At 43.5% G+C, this 15,799-nt stretch overlaps 11 non-coding genes across 11 annotated transcripts; all 11 read left to right on the top strand.

Moving 5' to 3' along the window:
* The first annotated feature begins 1,311 nt into the window (after positions 1–1,311).
* trnay-gua (transfer RNA tyrosine (anticodon GUA)) lies at positions 1,312–1,398 on the top strand. Its single transcript is given in 2 exon segments — positions 1,312–1,348; positions 1,363–1,398. It is a non-coding gene; the product is annotated as a tRNA-Tyr (tRNA).
* Positions 1,399–1,989: 591 nt separating this feature from the next.
* Positions 1,990–2,076, top strand: trnay-gua (transfer RNA tyrosine (anticodon GUA)). The gene is given in 2 exon segments: positions 1,990–2,026; positions 2,041–2,076. It is a non-coding gene; the product is annotated as a tRNA-Tyr (tRNA).
* Positions 2,077–4,023: 1,947 nt separating this feature from the next.
* Positions 4,024–4,110, top strand: trnay-gua (transfer RNA tyrosine (anticodon GUA)). Its single transcript is given in 2 exon segments — positions 4,024–4,060; positions 4,075–4,110. It is a non-coding gene; the product is annotated as a tRNA-Tyr (tRNA).
* A 590-nt stretch (positions 4,111–4,700) lies between these two features.
* On the top strand, positions 4,701–4,787 carry trnay-gua (transfer RNA tyrosine (anticodon GUA)). The gene is given in 2 exon segments: positions 4,701–4,737; positions 4,752–4,787. It is a non-coding gene; the product is annotated as a tRNA-Tyr (tRNA).
* Positions 4,788–6,734: 1,947 nt separating this feature from the next.
* Positions 6,735–6,821, top strand: trnay-gua (transfer RNA tyrosine (anticodon GUA)). The gene is given in 2 exon segments: positions 6,735–6,771; positions 6,786–6,821. It is a non-coding gene; the product is annotated as a tRNA-Tyr (tRNA).
* Positions 6,822–8,768: 1,947 nt separating this feature from the next.
* trnay-gua (transfer RNA tyrosine (anticodon GUA)) lies at positions 8,769–8,855 on the top strand. Its single transcript is given in 2 exon segments — positions 8,769–8,805; positions 8,820–8,855. It is a non-coding gene; the product is annotated as a tRNA-Tyr (tRNA).
* Positions 8,856–10,802: 1,947 nt separating this feature from the next.
* Positions 10,803–10,889, top strand: trnay-gua (transfer RNA tyrosine (anticodon GUA)). The gene is given in 2 exon segments: positions 10,803–10,839; positions 10,854–10,889. It is a non-coding gene; the product is annotated as a tRNA-Tyr (tRNA).
* Positions 10,890–13,514: 2,625 nt separating this feature from the next.
* Positions 13,515–13,601, top strand: trnay-gua (transfer RNA tyrosine (anticodon GUA)). Its single transcript is given in 2 exon segments — positions 13,515–13,551; positions 13,566–13,601. It is a non-coding gene; the product is annotated as a tRNA-Tyr (tRNA).
* Positions 13,602–14,192: 591 nt separating this feature from the next.
* On the top strand, positions 14,193–14,279 carry trnay-gua (transfer RNA tyrosine (anticodon GUA)). The gene is given in 2 exon segments: positions 14,193–14,229; positions 14,244–14,279. It is a non-coding gene; the product is annotated as a tRNA-Tyr (tRNA).
* A 550-nt stretch (positions 14,280–14,829) lies between these two features.
* On the top strand, positions 14,830–14,916 carry trnay-gua (transfer RNA tyrosine (anticodon GUA)). The gene is given in 2 exon segments: positions 14,830–14,866; positions 14,881–14,916. It is a non-coding gene; the product is annotated as a tRNA-Tyr (tRNA).
* Positions 14,917–15,507: 591 nt separating this feature from the next.
* On the top strand, positions 15,508–15,594 carry trnay-gua (transfer RNA tyrosine (anticodon GUA)). The gene is given in 2 exon segments: positions 15,508–15,544; positions 15,559–15,594. It is a non-coding gene; the product is annotated as a tRNA-Tyr (tRNA).
* Positions 15,595–15,799: the final 205 nt, after the last annotated feature.

Raw genomic sequence — 15,799 nt, 5'->3', positions numbered from 1 at the left:
GCTGTAATCCTTAGGTCGCTGGTTCAAATCTGGCTCGAAGGATTGTACTTTTTCTTGTGGCTTACGCCAACTTTTTGACAGCAGTGTACCATGACATGTGCTTGACAAAAAAATATCTTTCCCTGAGAGAAGAAATCTTCACTTGTTGACCTTTGATAGGAATGTTGGTAGAGCAGCAGAGAGTTCTCGAGATTGCAACAGTCCTTAGGTCGCTGATTCAGAAGAGTATAACTTTTTCTGCAGTTGTGCCAAGTTTTTGACTTATGCCTAGTGTTTCCCCAAAAGCAAGTCATTCCCTGAGCGGGAATCAAACCCAGGCCGCGGTGGTAAAAGAACCGAATCCTAACCACTAGACCAACAGGGAGAGAGAAAAATACATTTCGCAAGCTAGGGGGCTAAACAGCGATTTTATTCATCGGCTCACTTTTTATCTATTCCCAAATGCAACTACTTGCAATCTAAGGGGATGTAGCTCAGAGGAATAGAGCATTAGTTGAACGTACGAAGACCTGGGGGCAATCCTTAGCAGCTCCAAGAAACCACCAAACTCAGCAGATTAATTTCTTAAAGGGAACATATGCTGCTGCCAAACCTCTGACCATCTAGGTGATGGCGTTTGACTACATATTTTAACCTTCGATAGCTCAGTTGGTAGAGCGGAGGACTGTAGGTGAAATTGCTGTAATCCTTAGGTCGCTGGTTCAAATCTGGCTCGAAGGATTGTACTTTTTTTTGTGGCTTACGCCAACTTTTTGACAGCAGTGTACCATGACATGTGCTTGACAAAAAAATATATTTCCCTGAGAGAAGAAATCTTCACTTGTTGACCTTTGATAGGAATGTTGGTAGAGCAGCAGAGAGTTCTCGAGATTGCAACAGTCCTTAGGTCGCTGATTCAGAAGAGTATAACTTTTTCTGCAGTTGTGCCAAGTTTTTGACTTATGCCTAGTGTTTCCCCAAAAGCAAGTCATTCCCTGAGCGGGAATCAAACCCAGGCCGCGGTGGTAAAAGAACCGAATCCTAACCACTAGACCAACAGGGAGAGAGAAAAATACATTTCGCAAGCTAGGGGGCTAAACAGCGATTTTATTCCTCGGCTCACTTTTTGTCTATTCCCAAATGCAACTACTTGCAATCTAAGGGGATGTAGCTCAGAGGAATAGAGCATTAGTTGAACGTACGAAGACCTGGGGGCAATCCTTAGCAGCTCCAAGAAACCACCAAACTCAGCAGATTAATTTCTTAAAGGGAACATATGCTTCTGCCAAACCTCTGACCATCTAGGTGATGGCGTTTGACTACATTTTTTATCCTTCGATAGCTCAGTTGGTAGAGCGGAGGACTGTAGGTGAAATTGCTGTAATCCTTAGGTCGCTGGTTCAAATCCGGCTCGAAGGATTGTACTTTTTCTTGTGGTTTACGGCAACTTTTTGACAGCAGTGAACCATGACATGTGCTTGACAAAAAAATATCTTTCCCTGAGAGAAGAAATCTTCACTTGTTGACCTTTGATAGGAATGTTGGTAGAGCAGCAGAGAGTTCTCGAGATTGCAACAGTCCTTAGGTCGCTGATTCAGAAGAGTATAACTTTTTCGGCAGTTGTGCCAAGTTTTTGACTTATGCCTAGTGTTGCCCCAAAAGCAAGTCATTCCCTGAGCGGGAATCAAACCCAGGCAGCGGTGGTAAAAGAACCGAATCCTAACCACTAGACCAACAGGGAGATTGAAAAATACATTTTGCAAGCTAGGGGGCTAAACAGCGATTTTATTCCTCGGCTCACTTTTTATCTATTCCCAAATGCAACTACTTGCAATCTAAGGGGATGTAGCTCAGAGGAATAGAGCATTAGTTGAACGTACGAAGACCTGGGGGCAATCCTTAGCAGCTCCAAGAAACCACCAAACTCAGCAGATTAATTTCTTAAAGGGAACATATGCTGCTGCCAAACCTCTGACCATCTAGGTGATGGCGTTTGACTACATATTTTAACCTTCGATAGCTCAGTTGGTAGAGCGGAGGACTGTAGGTGAAATTGCTGTAATCCTTAGGTCGCTGGTTCAAATCCGGCTCGAAGGATTGTACTTTTTCTTGTGGTTTACGGCAACTTTTTGACAGCAGTGAACCATGACATGTGCTTGACAAAAAAATATCTTTCCCTGAGAGAAGAAATCTTCACTTGTTGACCTTTGATAGGAATGTTGGTAGAGCAGCAGAGAGTTCTCGAGATTGCAACAGTCCTTAGGTCGCTGATTCAGAAGAGTATAACTTTTTCTGCAGTTGTGCCAAGTTTTTGACTTATGCCTAGTGTTTCCCCAAAAGCAAGTCATTCCCTGAGCGGGAATCAAACCCAGGCCGCGGTGGTAAAAGAACCGAATCCTAACCACTAGACCAACAGGGAGAGAGAAAAATACATTTCGCAAGCTAGGGGGCTAAACAGCGATTTTATTCATCGGCTCACTTTTTGTCTATTCCCAAATGCAACTACTTGCAATCTAAGGGGATGTAGCTCAGAGGAATAGAGCATTAGTTGAACGTACGAAGACCTGGGGGCAATCCTTAGCAGCTCCAAGAAACCACCAAACTCAGCAGATTAATTTCTTAAAGGGAACATATGCTTCTGCCAAACCTCTGACCATCTAGGTGATGGCGTTTGACTACATATTTTAACCTTCGATAGCTCAGTTGGTAGAGCGGAGGACTGTAGGTGAAATTGCTTTAATCCTTAGGTCGCTGGTTCAAATCTGGCTCGAAGGATTGTACTTTTTTTTGTGGCTTACGCCAACTTTTTGACAGCAGTGTACCATGACATGTGCTTGACAAAAAAATATATTTCCCTGAGAGAAGAAATCTTCACTTGTTGACCTTTGATAGGAATGTTGGTAGAGCAGCAGAGAGTTCTCGAGATTGCAACAGTCCGTATGTCGCTGACTCAGAAGAGTATAACTTATTCTGCAGTTGTTCCAAGTTTTTGACTTATGCCTAGTGTTTACCCAAAAGCAAGTCATTCCCTGAGCGGGAATCAAACCCAGGCCGCGGTGGTAAAAGAACCGAATCCTTACCACTAGACCAACAGGGAGAGAGAAAAATACATTTCGCAAGCTAGGGGGCTAAACAGCGATTTTATTCCTCGGCTCACTTTTTATCTATTCCCAAATGCAACTACTTGCAATCTAAGGGGATGTAGCTCAGAGGAATAGAGCATTAGTTGAACGTACGAAGACCTGGGGGCAATCCTTAGCAGCTCCAAGAAACCACCAAACTCAGCAGATTAATTTCTTAAAGGGAACATATGCTGCTGCCAAACCTCTGACCATCTAGGTGATGGCGTTTGACTATATATTTTAACCTTCGATAGCTCAGTTGGTAGAGCAGAGGACTCTAGGTGAAATTCCTGTAATCCTTAGGTCGCTGGTTCAAATCTGGCTCGAAGGATTGTACTTTTTCTTGTGGCTTACGCCAACTTTTTGACGGCAGTGTACCATGACATGTGCTTGACCAAAAAATATCTTTCCCTGAGAGAAGAAATCTTCACTTGTTGTCCTTTGATAGGAATGTTGGTAGAGCAGCAGAGAGTTCTCGAGATTGCAACAGTCCTTAGGTCGCTGATTCAGAAGAGTATAACTTTTTCTGCAGTTGTGCCAAGTTTTTGACTTATGCCTAGTGTTTCCCCAAAAGCAAGTCATTCCCTGAGCGGGAATCAAACCCAGGCCGCGGTGGTAAAAGAACCGAATCCTAACCACTAGACCAACAGGGAGAGAGAAAAATACAATTCGCAAGCTAGGGGGCTAAACAGCGATTTTATTCCTCGGCTCACTTTTTGTCTATTCCCAAATGCAACTACTTGCAATCTAAGGGGATGTAGCTCAGAGGAATAGAGCATTAGTTGAACGTACGAAGACCTGGGGGCAATCCTTAGCAGCTCCAAGAAACCACCAAACTCAGCAGATTAATTTCTTAAAGGGAACATATGCTTCTGCCAAACCTCTGACCATCTAGGTGATGGCGTTTGACTACATTTTTTATCCTTCGATAGCTCAGTTGGTAGAGCGGAGGACTGTAGGTGAAATTGCTGTAATCCTTAGGTCGCTGGTTCAAATCCGGCTCGAAGGATTGTACTTTTTCTTGTGGTTTACGGCAACTTTTTGACAGCAGTGAACCATGACATGTGCTTGACAAAAAAATATCTTTCCCTGAGAGAAGAAATCTTCACTTGTTGACCTTTGATAGGAATGTTGGTAGAGCAGCAGAGAGTTCTCGAGATTGCAACAGTCCTTAGGTCGCTGATTCAGAAGAGTATAACTTTTTCTGCAGTTGTGCCAAGTTTTTGACTTATGCCTAGTGTTTCCCCAAAAGCAAGTCATTCCCTGAGCGGGAATCAAACCCAGGCCGCGGTGGTAAAAGAACCGAATCCTAACCACTAGACCAACAGGGAGAGAGAAAAATACATTTCGCAAGCTAGGGGGCTAAACAGCGATTTTATTCATCGGCTCACTTTTTGTCTATTCCCAAATGCAACTACTTGCAATCTAAGGGGATGTAGCTCAGAGGAATAGAGCATTAGTTGAACGTACGAAGACCTGGGGGCAATCCTTAGCAGCTCCAAGAAACCACCAAACTCAGCAGATTAATTTCTTAAAGGGAACATATGCTTCTGCCAAACCTCTGACCATCTAGGTGATGGCGTTTGACTACATTTTTATCCTTCGATAGCTCAGTTGGTAGAGCAGAGGACTGTAGGTGAAATTGCTGTAATCCTTAGGTCGCTGGTTCAAATCCGGCTCGAAGGATTGTACTTTTTCTTGTGGCTTACGCCAACTTTTTGACAGCAGTGAACCATGACATGTGCTTGACAAAAAAATATCTTTCCCTGAGAGAAGAAATCTTCACTTGTTGACCTTTGATAGGAATGTTGGTAGAGCAGCAGAGAGTTCTCGAGATTTCAACAGTCCTTAGGTCGCTGATTCAGAAGAGTATAACTTTTTCTGCAGTTGTGCTAAGTTTTTGACTTATGCCTAGTGTTGCCCCAAAAGCAAGTCATTCCCTGAGCGGGAATCAAACCCAGGCAGCGGTGGTAAAAGAACCGAATCCTAACCACTAGACCAACAGGGAGATTGAAAAATACATTTTGCAAGCTAGGGGGCTAAACAGCGATTTTATTCCTCGGCTCACTTTTTATCTTTCCCAAATGCAACTACTTGCAATCTAAGGGGATGTAGCTCAGAGGAATAGAGCATTAGTTGAACGTACGAAGACCTGGGGGCAATCCTTAGCAGCTCCAAGAAACCACCAAACTCAGCAGATTAATTTCTTAAAGGGAACATATGCTGCTGCCAAACCTCTGACCATCTAGGTGATGGCGTTTGACTACATAATTTTAACCTTTGATAGCTCAGTTGGTAGAGCGGAGGACTGTAGGTGAAATTGCTGTAATCCTTAGGTCGCTGGTTCAAATCTGGTTCGAAGGATTGTACTTTTTCTTGTGGCTTACGCCAACTTTTTGACAGCAGTGTACCATGACATGTGCTTGACAAAAAAATATATTTCCCTGAGAGAAGAAATCTTCACTTGTTGACCTTTGATAGGAATGTTGGTAGAGCAGCAGAGAGTTCTCGAGATTGCAACAGTCCGTATGTCGCTGACTCAGAAGAGTATAACTTATTCTGCAGTTGTTCCAAGTTTTTGACTTATGCCTAGTGTTTACCCAAAAGCAAGTCATTCCCTGAGCGGGAATCAAACCCAGGCCGCGGTGGTAAAAGAACCGAATCCTTACCACTAGACCAACAGGGAGAGAGAAAAATACATTTCGCAAGCTAGGGGGCTAAACAGCGATTTTATTCCTCGGCTCACTTTTTGTCTATTCCCAAATGCAACTACTTGCAATCTAAGGGGATAAGGCTCAGAGGAATAGAGCATTAGTTGAACGTACGAAGACCTGGGGGCAATCCTTAGCAGCTCCAAGAAACCACCAAACTCAGCAGATTAATTTCTTAAAGGGAACATATGCTTCTGCCAAACCTCTGACCATCTAGGTGATGGCGTTTGACTACATTTTTTATCCTTCGATAGCTCAGTTGGTAGAGCGGAGGACTGTAGGTGAAATTGCTGTAATCCTTAGGTCGCTGGTTCAAATCTGGCTCGAAGGATTGTACTTTTTCTTGTGGCTTATGCCAACTTTTTGACAGCAGTGAACCATGACATGTGCTTGACAAAAAAATATCTTTCCCTGAGAGAAGAAATCTTCACTTGTTGACCTTTGATAGGAATGTTGGTAGAGCAGCAGAGAGTTCTCGAGATTGCAACAGTCCGTATGTCGCTGACTCAGAAGAGTATAACTTATTCTGCAGTTGTTCCAAGTTTTTGACTTATGCCTAGTGTTTACCCAAAAGCAAGTCATTCCCTGAGCGGGAATCAAACCCAGGCCGCGGTGGTAAAAGAACCGAATCCTTACCACTAGACCAACAGGGAGAGAGAAAAATACATTTCGCAAGCTAGGGGGCTAAACAGCGATTTTATTCCTCGGCTCACTTTTTGTCTATTCCCAAATGCAACTACTTGCAATCTAAGGGGATGTAGCTCAGAGGAATAGAGCATTAGTTGAACGTACAAAGACCTGGGGGCAATCCTTAGCAGCTCCAAGAAACCACCAAACTCAGCAGATTAATTTCTTAAAGGGAACATATGCTTCTGCCAAACCTCTGACCATCTAGGTGATGGCGTTTGACTACATTTTTTATCCTTCGATAGCTCAGTTGGTAGAGCGGAGGACTGTAGGTGAAATTGCTGTAATCCTTAGGTCGCTGGTTCAAATCCGGCTCGAAGGATTGTACTTTTTCTTGTTGCTTACGGCAACTTTTTGACAGCAGTGAACCATGACATGTGCTTGACAAAAAAATATCTTTCCCTGAGAGAAGAAATCTTCACTTGTTGACCTTTGATAGGAATGTTGGTAGAGCAGCAGAGAGTTCTCGAGATTGCAACAGTCCTTAGGTCGCTGACTCAGAAGAGTATAACTTTTTCTGCAGTTGTGCCAAGTTTTTGACTTATGCCTAGTGTTGCCCCAAAAGCAAGTCATTCCCTGAGCGGGAATCAAACCCAGGCAGCGGTGGTAAAAGAACCGAATCCTAACCACTAGACCAACAGGGAGATTGAAAAATACATTTTGCAAGCTAGGGGGCTAAACAGCGATTTTATTCCTCGGCTCACTTTTTATCTATTCCCAAATGCAACTACTTGCAATCTAAGGGGATGTAGCTCAGAGGAATAGAGCATTAGTTGAACGTACGAAGACCCGGGGGCAATCCTTAGCAGCTCCAAGAAACCACCAAACACAGCAGATTAATTTCTTAAAGGGAACATATGCTGCTGCCAAACCTCTGACCATCTAGGTGATGGCGTTTGACTACATATTTTAACCTTCGATAGCTCAGTTGGTAGAACGGAGGACTGTAGGTGAAATTGCTGTAATCCTTAGGTCGCTGGTTCAAATCTGGCTCGAAGGATTGTTCTTTTTCATGTGGCTTACGCCAACTTTTTGACAGCAGTGTACCATGACATGTGCTTGACAAAAAAATATATTTCCCTGAGAGAAGAAATCTTCACTTGTTGACCTTTGATAGGAATGTTGGTAGAGCAGCAGAGAGTTCTCGAGATTGCAACAGTCCGTATGTCGCTGACTCAGAAGAGTATAACTTATTCTGCAGTTGTTCCAAGTTTTTGACTTATGCCTAGTGTTTACCCAAAAGCAAGTCATTCCCTGAGCGGGAATCAAACCCAGGCCGCGGTGGTAAAAGAACCGAATCCTTACCACTAGACCAACAGGGAGAGAGAAAAATACATTTCGCAAGCTAGGGGGCTAAACAGCGATTTTATTCCTCGGCTCACTTTTTGTCTATTCCCAAATGCAACTACTTGCAATCTAAGGGGATAAGGCTCAGAGGAATAGAGCATTAGTTGAACGTACGAAGACCTGGGGGCAATCCTTAGCAGCTCCAAGAAACCACCAAACTCAGCAGATTAATTTCTTAAAGGGAACATATGCTTCTGCCAAACCTCTGACCATCTAGGTGATGGCGTTTGACTACATTTTTTATCCTTCGATAGCTCAGTTGGTAGAGCGGAGGACTGTAGGTGAAATTGCTGTAATCCTTAGGTCGCTGGTTCAAATCTGGCTCGAAGGATTGTACTTTTTCTTGTGGCTTATGCCAACTTTTTGACAGCAGTGAACCATGACATGTGCTTGACAAAAAAATATCTTTCCCTGAGAGAAGAAATCTTCACTTGTTGACCTTTGATAGGAATGTTGGTAGAGCAGCAGAGAGTTCTCGAGATTGCAACAGTCCGTATGTCGCTGACTCAGAAGAGTATAACTTATTCTGCAGTTGTTCCAAGTTTTTGACTTATGCCTAGTGTTTACCCAAAAGCAAGTCATTCCCTGAGCGGGAATCAAACCCAGGCCGCGGTGGTAAAAGAACCGAATCCTTACCACTAGACCAACAGGGAGAGAGAAAAATACATTTCGCAAGCTAGGGGGCTAAACAGCGATTTTATTCCTCGGCTCACTTTTTGTCTATTCCCAAATGCAACTACTTGCAATCTAAGGGGATGTAGCTCAGAGGAATAGAGCATTAGTTGAACGTACAAAGACCTGGGGGCAATCCTTAGCAGCTCCAAGAAACCACCAAACTCAGCAGATTAATTTCTTAAAGGGAACATATGCTTCTGCCAAACCTCTGACCATCTAGGTGATGGCGTTTGACTACATTTTTTATCCTTCGATAGCTCAGTTGGTAGAGCGGAGGACTGTAGGTGAAATTGCTGTAATCCTTAGGTCGCTGGTTCAAATCCGGCTCGAAGGATTGTACTTTTTCTTGTTGCTTACGGCAACTTTTTGACAGCAGTGAACCATGACATGTGCTTGACAAAAAAATATCTTTCCCTGAGAGAAGAAATCTTCACTTGTTGACCTTTGATAGGAATGTTGGTAGAGCAGCAGAGAGTTCTCGAGATTGCAACAGTCCTTAGGTCGCTGACTCAGAAGAGTATAACTTTTTCTGCAGTTGTGCCAAGTTTTTGACTTATGCCTAGTGTTGCCCCAAAAGCAAGTCATTCCCTGAGCGGGAATCAAACCCAGGCAGCGGTGGTAAAAGAACCGAATCCTAACCACTAGACCAACAGGGAGATTGAAAAATACATTTTGCAAGCTAGGGGGCTAAACAGCGATTTTATTCCTCGGCTCACTTTTTATCTATTCCCAAATGCAACTACTTGCAATCTAAGGGGATGTAGCTCAGAGGAATAGAGCATTAGTTGAACGTACGAAGACCCGGGGGCAATCCTTAGCAGCTCCAAGAAACCACCAAACACAGCAGATTAATTTCTTAAAGGGAACATATGCTGCTGCCAAACCTCTGACCATCTAGGTGATGGCGTTTGACTACATATTTTAACCTTCGATAGCTCAGTTGGTAGAACGGAGGACTGTAGGTGAAATTGCTGTAATCCTTAGGTCGCTGGTTCAAATCTGGCTCGAAGGATTGTTCTTTTTCATGTGGCTTACGCCAACTTTTTGACAGCAGTGTACCATGACATGTGCTTGACAAAAAAATATATTTCCCTGAGAGAAGAAATCTTCACTTGTTGACCTTTGATAGGAATGTTGGTAGAGCAGCAGAGAGTTCTCGAGATTGCAACAGTCCGTATGTCGCTGACTCAGAAGAGTATAACTTATTCTGCAGTTGTTCCAAGTTTTTGACTTATGCCTAGTGTTTACCCAAAAGCAAGTCATTCCCTGAGCGGGAATCAAACCCAGGCCGCGGTGGTAAAAGAACCGAATCCTTACCACTAGACCAACAGGGAGAGAGAAAAATACATTTCGCAAGCTAGGGGGCTAAACAGCGATTTTATTCCTCGGCTCACTTTTTATCTATTCCCAAATGCAACTACTTGCAATCTAAGGGGATGTAGCTCAGAGGAATAGAGCATTAGTTGAACGTACGAAGACCTGGGGGCAATCCTTAGCAGCTCCAAGAAACCACCAAACTCAGCAGATTAATTTCTTAAAGGGAACATATGCTTCTGCCAAACCTCTGACAATCTAGGTGATGGCGTTTGACTACATTTTTTATCCTTCGATAGCTCAGTTGGTAGAGCGGAGGACTGTAGGTGAAATTGCTGTAATCCTTAGGTTGCTTGTTCAAATCCGGCTCGAAGGATTGTACTTTTTCTTGTGCCTTACGCCAACTTTTTGACAGCAGTGTACCATGACATGTGCTTGACAAAAAAATATCTTTCCCTGAGAGAAGAAATCTTCACTTTTTGACCTTTGATAGGAATGTTGGTAGAGCAGCAGAGAGTTCTCGAGATTGCAACAGTCCTTAGGTCGCTGATTCAGAAGAGTATAACTTTTTCTGCAGTTGTGCCAAGTTTTTGACTTATGCCTAGTGTTTCCCCAAAAGCAAGTCATTCCCTGAGCGGGAATCAAACCCAGGCCGCGGTGGTAAAAGAACCGAATCCTAACCACTAGACCAATAGGGAGAGAGAAAAATACATTTTGCAAGCTAGGGGGCTAAACAGCGATTTTATTCCTCGGCTCACTTTTTGTCTATTTCCAAATGCAACTACTTGCAATCTAAGGGGATGTAGCTCAGAGGACTAGAGCATTAGTTGAACGTACGAAGACCTGGGGGCAATCCTTAGCAGCTCCAAGAAACCACCAAACTCAGCAGATTAATTTCTTAAAGGGAACATATGCTTCTGCCAAACCTCTGACCATCTAGGTGATGGCGTTTGACTACATTTTTTATCCTTCGATAGCTCAGTTGGTAGAGCGGAGGACTGTAGGTGAAATTGCTGTAATCCTTAGGTCGCTGGTTCAAATCCGGCTCGAAGGATTGTACTTTTTCTTGTGGCTTACGGCAACTTTTTGACAGCAGTGTACCATGACATGTGCTTGACAAAAAAAAATATTTCCCTGAGAGAAGAAATCTTCACTTGTTGACCTTTGATAGGAATGTTGGTAGAGCAGCAGAGAGTTCTCGAGATTGCAACAGTCCTTAGGTCGCTGATTCAGAAGAGTATAACTTTTTCTGCAGTTGTGCCAAGTTTTTGACTTATGCCTAGTGTTTCCCCAAAAGCAAGTCATTCCCTGAGCGGGAATCAAACCCAGGCCGCGGTGGTAAAAGAACCGAATCCTAACCACTAGACCAACAGGGAGAGAGAAAAATACATTTCGCAAGCTAGGGGGCTAAACAGCGATTTTATTCCTCGGCTCACTTTTTGTCTATTCCCAAATGCAACTACTTGCAATCTAAGGGGATGTAGCTCAGAGGACTAGAGCATTAGTTGAACGTACGAAGACCTGGGGGCAATCCTTAGCAGCTCCAAGAAACCACCAAACTCAGCAGATTAATTTCTTAAAGGGAACATATGCTTCTGCCAAACCTCTGACAATCTAGGTGATGGCGTTTGACTACATTTTTTATCCTTCGATAGCTCAGTTGGTAGAGCGGAGGACTGTAGGTGAAATTGCTGTAATCCTTAGGTTGCTTGTTCAAATCCGGCTTGAAGGATTGTACTTTTTCTTGTGCCTTACGCCAACTTTTTGACAGCAGTGTACCATGACATGTGCTTGACAAAAAAATATCTTTCCCTGAGAGAAGAAATCTTCACTTGTTGACCTTTGATAGGAATGTTGGTAGAGCAGCAGAGAGTTCTCGAGATTGCAACAGTCCTTAGGTCGCTGATTCAGAAGAGTATAACTTTTTCTGCAGTTGTGCCAAGTTTTTGACTTATGCCTAGTGTTTCCCCAAAAGCAAGTCATTCCCTGAGCGGGAATCAAACCCAGGCCGCGGTGGTAAAAGAACCGAATCCTAACCACTAGACCAATAGGGAGAGAGAAAAATACATTTTGCAAGCTAGGGGGCTAAACAGCGATTTTATTCCTCGGCTCACTTTTTATCTATTCCCAAATGCAACTACTTGCAATCTAAGGGGATGTAGCTCAGAGGACTAGAGCATTAGTTGAACGTACGAAGACCTGAGGGCAATCCTTAGCAGCTCCAAGAAACCACCAAACTCAGCAGATTAATTTCTTAAAGGGAACATATGCTTCTGCCAAACCTCTGACCATCTAGGTGATGGCGTTTGACTACATTTTTTATCCTTCGATAGCTCAGTTGGTGGAGCGTAGGACTGTAGGTGAAATTGCTGTAATCCTTAGGTCGCTGGTTCAAATCCGGCTCGAAGGATTGTACTTTTTCTTGTGGCTTACGGCAACTTTTTGACAGCAGTGTACCATGACATGTGCTTGACAACAAAAAATATTTCCCTGAGAGAAGAAATCTTCACTTGTTGACCTTTGATAGGAATGTTGGTAGAGCAGCAGAGATTTCTCGAGATTGCGACAGTCCGTATGTCGCTGACTCAGAAGAGTATAACTTATTCTGCAGTTGTTCCAAGTTTTTGACTTATGCCTAGTGTTTACCCAAAAGCAAGACATTCCCTGAGCGGGAATCAAACCCAGGCCGCGGTGGTAAAAGAACCGAATCCTTACCACTAGACCAACAGGGAGAGAGAAAAATACATTTCGCAAGCTAGGGGGCTAAACAGCGATTTTATTCCTCGGCTCACTTTTTGTCTATTCCCAAATGCAACTACTTGCAATCTAAGGGGATGTAGCTCAGAGGAATAGAGCATTAGTTGAACGTACGAAGACCTGGGGGCAATCCTCAGCAGCTCCAAGAAACCACCAAACTCAGCAGATTAATTTCTTAAAGGGAACATATGCTTCTGCCAAACCTCTGACCATCTAGGTGATGGTGTTTGACTACATTTTTTATCCTTCGATAGCTCAGTTGGTAGAGCGGAGGACTGTAGGTGAAATTGCTGTAATCCTTAGGTCGCTTGTTCAAATCCGGCTCGAAGGATTGTACTTTTTCTTGTGCCTTACGCCAACTTTTTGACAGCAGTGTACCATGACATGTGCTTGACAAAAAAATATCTTTCTCTGAGACAAGAAATCTTCACTTGTTGACCTTTGATAGGAATGTTGGTAGAGCAGCAGAGAGTTCTCGAGATTGCAACAGTCCTTTGGTCGCTGATTCAGAAGAGTATAACTTTTTCTGCAGTTGTGCCAAGTTTTTGACTTATGCCTAGTGTTTCCCCAAAAGCAAGTCATTCCCTGAGCGGGAATCAAACCCAGGCCGCGGTGGTAAAAGAACCGAATCCTAACCACTAGACCAACAGGGAGAGAGAAAAATACATTTCGCAAGCTAGGGGGCTAAACAGCGATTTTATTCCTCGGCTCACTTTTTGTCTATTCCCAAATGCAACTACTTGCAATCTAAGGGGATGTAGCTCAGAGGAATAGAGCATTAGTTGAACGTACGAAGACCTGGGGGCAATCCTTAGCAGCTCCAAGAAACCACCAAACTCAGCAGATTAATTTCTTAAAGGGAACATATGCTTCTGCCAAACCTCTGACCATCTAGGTGATGGCGTTTGACTACATTTTTTATCCTTCGATAGCTCAGTTGGTAGAGCGGAGGACTGTAGGTTAAATTGCTGTAATCCTTAGGTCGCTGGTTCAAATCCGGCTCGAAGGATTGTACTTTTTCTTGTGGCTTACGGCAACTTTTTGACAGCAGTGTACCATGACATGTGCTTGACAAAAATAAATATTTCCCCGAGAGAAGAAATCTTCACTTGTTGACCTTTGATAGGAATGTTGGTAGAGCAGCAGAGAGTTCTCGAGATTGCGACAGTCCGTATGTCGCTGACTCAGAAGAGTATAACTTATTCTGCAGTTGTTCCAAGTTTTTGACTTATGCCTAGTGTTTACCCAAAAGCAAGACATTCCCTGAGCGGGAATCAAACCCAGGCCGCGGTGGTAAAAGAACCGAATCCTTACCACTAGACCAACAGGGAGAGAGAAAAATACATTTCGCAAGCTAGGGGGCTAAACAGCGATTTTATTCCTCGGCTCACTTTTTGTCTATTCCCAAATGCAACTACTTGCAATCTAAGGGGATGTAGCTCAGAGGAATAGAGCATTAGTTGAACGTACGAAGACCTGGGGGCAATCCTTAGCAGCTCCAAGAAACCACCAAACTCAGCAGATTAATTTCTTAAAGGGAACATATGCTTCTGCCAAACCTCTGACCATCTAGGTGATGGCGTTTGACTACATTTTTTATCCTTCGATAGCTCAGTTGGTAGAGCGGAGGACTGTAGGTGAAATTGCTGTGATCCTTAGGTCGCTGGTTCAAATCCGGCTCGAAGGATTGTACTTTTTCTTGTGGCTTATGCCAACTTTTTGACAGCAGTGTACCATGACATGTGCTTGACAAAAAAATATCTTTCCCTGAGAGAAGAAATCTTCACTTGTTGACCTTTGATAGGAATGTTGGTAGAGCAGCAGAGAGTTCTCGAGATTGCGACAGTCCGTATGTCGCTGACTCAGAAGAGTATAACTTATTCTGCAGTTGTTCCAAGTTTTTGACTTATGCCTAGTGTTTACCCAAAAGCAAGACATTCCCTGAGCGGGAATCAAACCCAGGCCGCGGTGGTAAAAGAACCGAATCCTTACCACTAGACCAACAGGGAGAGAGAAAAATACATTTCACAAGCTAGGGGGCTAAACAGCGATTTTATTCCTCGGCTCACTTTTTGTCTATTCCCAAATGCAACTACTTGCAATATAAGGGGATGTAGCTCAGAGGACTAGAGCATTAGTTGAACCACCAAACTCAGCAGATTAATTTCTTAAAGGGAACATATGCTTCTGCCAAACCTCTGACCATCTAGGTGATGGCGTTTGACTACATTTTTTATCCTTCGATAGCTCAGTTGGTAGAGTGGAGGACTGTAGGTGAAATTGCTGTAATCCTTAGGTCGCTGGTTCAAGTCCGGCTCGAAGGATTGTACTTTTTCTTGTGGCTTACGGCAACTTTTTGACAGCAGTGTACCATGACATGTGCTTGACAAAAAAAAATATTTCCCTGAGAGAAGAAATCTTCACTTGTTGACCTTTGATAGGAATGTTGGTAGAGCAGCAGAGAGTTCTCGAGATTGCAACAGTCCTTAGGTCGCTGACTCAGAAGAGTATAACTTTTTCTGCAGTTGTGCCAAGTTTTTGACTTATGCCTAGTGTTGCCCCAAAAGCAAGTCATTCCCTGAGCGGGAATCAAACCCAGGCAGCGGTGGTAAAAGAACCGAATCCTAACCACTAGACCAACAGGGAGAGAGAAAAATACATTTTGCAAGCTAGGGGGCTAAACAGCGATTTTATTCCTCGGCTCACTTTTTATCTTTTCCCAAATGCAACTACTTGCAATCTAAGGGGATGTAGCTCAGAGGAATAGAGCATTAGTTGAACGTACGAAGACCTGGGGGCAATCCTTAGCAGCTCCAAGAAACCACCAAACTCAGCAGATTAATTTCTTAAAGGGAACATATGCTGCTGCCAAACCTCTGACCATCTAGGTGATGGCGTTTGACTACATATTTTAACCTTCGATAGCTCAGTTGGTAGAGCGGAGGACTGTAGGTGAAATTGCTGTAATCCTTAGGTCGCTGGTTCAAATCCGGCTCGAAGGATTGTACTTTTTCTTGTGGCTTACGGCAACTTTTTGACAGCAGTGAACCATGACATGTGCTTGACAAAAAAATATCTTTCCCTGAGAGAAGAAATCTTCACTTGTTGACCTTTGATAGGAATGTTGGTAGAGCAGCAGAGAGTTCTCGAGATTGCAACAGTCCTTAGGTCGCTGACTCAGAAGAGTATAACTTTTTCTGCAGTTGT

This window comes from Oncorhynchus clarkii, unplaced genomic scaffold, assembly GCF_045791955.1.
Source record: "Oncorhynchus clarkii lewisi isolate Uvic-CL-2024 unplaced genomic scaffold, UVic_Ocla_1.0 unplaced_contig_1341_pilon_pilon, whole genome shotgun sequence".
Lineage (NCBI taxonomy): Eukaryota > Metazoa > Chordata > Actinopteri > Salmoniformes > Salmonidae > Oncorhynchus > Oncorhynchus clarkii.
Note: the sequence above shows the minus strand (reverse complement) of the source record. Positions and strands in the feature narration are given on the sequence as shown.